The sequence below is a fragment of the Lygodium microphyllum genome, chromosome 11 (genome assembly GCF_053477565.2).
Source record: "Lygodium microphyllum isolate KBCC chromosome 11, Lygodium_microphyllum_v1.1.10, whole genome shotgun sequence".
NCBI classification, from domain to species: Eukaryota; Viridiplantae; Streptophyta; class Polypodiopsida; order Schizaeales; family Lygodiaceae; genus Lygodium; species Lygodium microphyllum.
Genome location: NC_141145.1, coordinates 77754361 through 77759134, shown reverse-complemented (window position 1 = coordinate 77759134; position 4774 = coordinate 77754361).

Sequence of the window (4774 nt, the reverse complement as noted above, 5' to 3'; positions counted from 1 at the left end):
GTGCAACCGCCATGTCCTTTATCATTAAGCAAGCCCATGCTTGTATCCAAAGGTAATAAAGATTACCTTGTCTTTTAAGGATGCCATTATATTTATGTCTATTGCTTGTACACACACACACACACACACATTCTATACACAAGATTTAGCTACATGTAGCTGGCACAATTTTGTTCTAACTCTTGCATTGTGTCTACATCTACATCTAGTAACATTGAGAATGTGTCTAATGCACTCAAAGCATGATCCTTATGTAAAGCATGTACCAAGAGCACCATTGTGAAAGGAAATCTAAGAGTAAATTTAGTGCAAACAAAATCAAGAGCACCATCATGGAAGGAAATCTAAAAGAAAAATATAGTACAAACAAAATCAAGATTATAACTTATTAGCTTACCTTAATAAAAAATCAAAGAAAGTGCAAAAAAAACATGATTTGAATAACATCAATGTGTATAAATGGGAGCCATGTTGCAATTCATTTGGGTATGAAACTACAAATAAAAAACATGACTAGAACATTAAGAGTGTGTACCATGAATCAAGGCCTAAGGAAATACATCAAGAAAAACATAACATACTGGGAGCATCATATATTACAAGGAATCCAAAAGAAAATATGAAGATATATACTATAATAATATGATATGATATTATTAATTTCACTATTATATCAAGTTTTTGCTTAAGATAAAATTAATTAAACATGCTTGCAAATTTGACTATTCAATTAGAGTTTTAAATCCTTCTACATGACCATTCTTAAAATAAAGAGAAAGATTAAAAATGTCTACTAAACTATGGCGTTGAGGATGAAGCCATGCAATAATTCATCTAGCTTAACATGGCTTAAAATCTATTGAGATAAACTTTAATCAAGCAGCTTGTGCATCAAGGGAAACACTCTCTAATCCATGCAAGTTGACATATGTGCAAGCAAGCAACTTACATACTCCACCCTCAATACGGCTACTACTTCTCGCTAGCTCAAATAGCTTCTCCTCATGATCTCTAGAAGTTTCTATTGGACAAATGTTTTTAATGTTCTCGCATATTTCTCCTATGTATCCCCTTATTTCTTTCATCTCACTTTGTAAATATGACACATCAACTAACTTATCATCGTCCTTCTCTTGTGATGTTTGTTCAACTCGTTGCAAATGATCATTAAAGTTTTTTAAAAAGAGATTAAATCACTTTGATTTTTGAACAAAGTCTTTAATCCTTTCTCAATAGCATCTAAGTGACATAAGATCCTTAAGGATCCAACATTATTGTGGTATCCTCTCACATGTTTGAGGGTATGACTACTTAATTTCTTCCTTGTCATATCCTTCATTTTGTGTACATTCATCAGGACATTAGGAGTGTAGAGCACAATATGAAGATTAAATCCATGGTCTCTTACATCAGATGACTTACCACGCTCCATGTTACGCAAAATATACTATAAATAGTAAAGTACATATCAACTTAATGTAATTCAAAAAATGATAGTAATTTATCACATGCACTATCGAAATAGTACTTCTCTCTATTAGCATTGTTAAGCTTAGCCTTTGGCTTGCCTTTGGTGTAAAATAGCACAACAAACTATGCATGGATATTCCAAGTTTTTCATTTGCAACACTTATATTGGAGCATTAATAAATGTGGTCAATATTACTAAAAATGCTACAATAATCTATGATGCAATTTACACTATTGATGTATGATAGTTTGCAAATCTTGACATTTTGCAAATCAATCTATACTTCCACCTTTTAGATGTGGATAAGTAAACTTTTTTGACACATCTATGATAACAAGGAAGAATGATAAGTAGTGTTAAAGTATAAATTTATAACCATGATACTTTTAGTTAAATATTTCAAAATATAACCTTAAAATGTGTGTGTGTGTGTGTGTGTGTGTGTGTGTGTGTGTGTGTGTGTGTGTGTGTGTGTGTGTGTGTGTGTGTGTGTGTGTGTGTGTGTGTGTGTGTGTGTGTGTGTGTGTGTGTGTGTGTGTGTGTGTGTGTGTGTGTGTGTGTGTGTGTGTGTGCGTGTGTGTGCGTGTGTGTGCGTGTGTGTGCGTGTGTGTGCGTGTGTGTGCGTGTGTGTGTGTGTGGCCCACGCTCCAATCGAAATACACTAAAAGAGTCCTATATAATGGTCATATAAATAAATATCATGATGTATAAACAAATCACATGACATTGTAACACAACAACGAAAAGCTATAGTTAAAGTTTTTGAAACATGCATTAGCAATGATTAACTATGTATATGTTGGGGATTTGGGGAGGGTGGGGGGGTGTGGTGGTTAGGTGAGGCCAACCATGTAGCCATTACAACTTAAGACTATTTAACTAATCAAAAGAATAAACATAATGTGAATGATAGCAAAAGGAGCAGGATGAGTATGGTTAAAAATATAGCAAACATGATACTTTTAGTTACATTTCTAAAAACTTGACTTAAAAATGAATACTTTGAGAGAGAGTGAGAGAGATTTAGAACATAGTAAAAGTACCCTATATAATGGTTAAATATAAATAAATATCATGACATATAAACATATCTCACAATGCAAAGATATAGTTAACTTTTTTAGAATATGATTAAAAATGATAGCAACAATGGAAAAGATATTTATCCAAAATATGGCAATGATTGGCATTGTGTATACGTTGGGGGGTGGGGAGTAAGTGAGGCCAACCATGTAGCTTTTGAGACATGAACATATCTAAGTACTAAAAAGAAAAGAATTCGCTTGTAATGCCCCCATATACTTATTCACAAAATAATATCCTATGCAAACTTATGTATAAGCAAAAGCATAAGGATTTTTTAGGTATATTATTATTTTAATGTATATCACTATTGACATATATATAAATATAGCAAGTTGAGAGACATATGGAAAGAATGGGGTGATGAAGAATGTACATCAAAGATATATATGCACTAGCTACATAATCAAGGCACTAGAAATTTTAGTAGGTCGACTAAACAACTAAATGCTCTACTAAACAAAGTAAAGAGATGAGCACAACCACAAAAACATGGTTAAGATAAAGCACACCAAATTATGCAGAGCCCTCCTTTTACTATAACAACATGAAAGTGGTGAGGGATTCCTATGGGGTAGTAAGGTATGCCAATAGCCTATGCAAGGAGGTTATACTAAGCATGAAGTATCCAATGTGAGGATGAAAGGAGAATAAACATCAAAAGAAGATGAAAATACATCCACACATCTTTACTTGGATTTAGGAGTTAATACATTTTGTGTATGAGAGAGAGACAGAGAGAGAGATCTACATACATACATACATACATACATACATACATACATACATATACACACACACACACACACACACACACACACATACATACATACATATACATACACATACATACATACATACACACACACACACACACACATACATACATACATACATACATACATACATACATACATACATACATGTGTGTGTGTGTGTGTGTGTGTGCGCGCGCGCGCGTGGAACATACTAAAAGTATCTTATATGAATATTCTTGACTCATTTGTTTCGAGAGAGCCACAAAATCACTATTTGCAATATCTTAAAATTTACAAAAACATTTGCTAGCAATAAAACTCAAATTACATGTCAAATCTCATGAGCACATGCACAAAGAATTACTTGCACTAATAGAGATGATGAAGCCAGAAGTACAAAAACTACACAATCAATCAAATAAATTGATAAATTAATATTATTCACCAAAATGATTCACATATATTTACTTGGATTTAGGGCATTGTGTATATGACTTTACTTATGCTTGTAATATACAATGATAACAAAGCAAAGCATGATACACAATGCATCATAAAAACATACATTTACAACCATGTAAGCTAAAGTTCATAATTTTTTTTAAAACATTACATTAAGTTCAATATGTCTCTAACATGTTTGGCAAAAGAAAGAAGGGCATGTAAATATTTGAACAACACATCTCTAACAATGTGTACTAGTTGGCCTAGTAAGTATTGTCGACTAGACCCACTAACTATGCTTTGTCCGGTTGGTATGTGTCATCTATTTCCTTTTAGACCTCAAGAGATACACGTGTGTATGCGCACACATGTGTATGTGTGTGTGCATTCCCTATCACTACCACCATGCCACAAAGCCTTAGTGTTTTCGTGCTTTGTTAAGTTCATCACACGAATATCAAGTTTCATTACAATATCTATATAGTACTTTTATCCTCCTCTCACTCTCTCATAAATATGTAATATCCACCATGAGTGTCACTTGTAAAATGAGATAAGCTATAATTTTCTTAAAGTTTGTTTAGAAATCAAGATTTGGGTATTTATGTGTGTGCATGTGTCTATATTTATATAGATACATGGAGAGAGAGAGAGAGAGAGAGAGAGAGAGAGAGAGAGAGAGCGCATATATCTATTCTATTAATGCCACATGGCAAGAGCACCAAAATTATTTCAAACCTTTTAACCTTAGATTTTCCAAAGTAAAAACTCTTAAATGGCAATCTAATGTCTTACAACATGTTCTATAACTTTTCTTTTGCAATGTTGGTAATCGTGTGCGTGCGTGCGTGCGTGAGTGGGTGTGTGTGTGTGTGTGTGTGCGTACGTGTGTGCGTGTGCGTGTGTGTGTGTGTGTGTGTGTGTGTGTATGTGTGTGTGTGTGTGTGTGTGTGTGTGTGTGTGTGTGTGTGTGTGTGTGTGTTATCTTGGGTCTATATAAGATTTCACTGTTGAAATG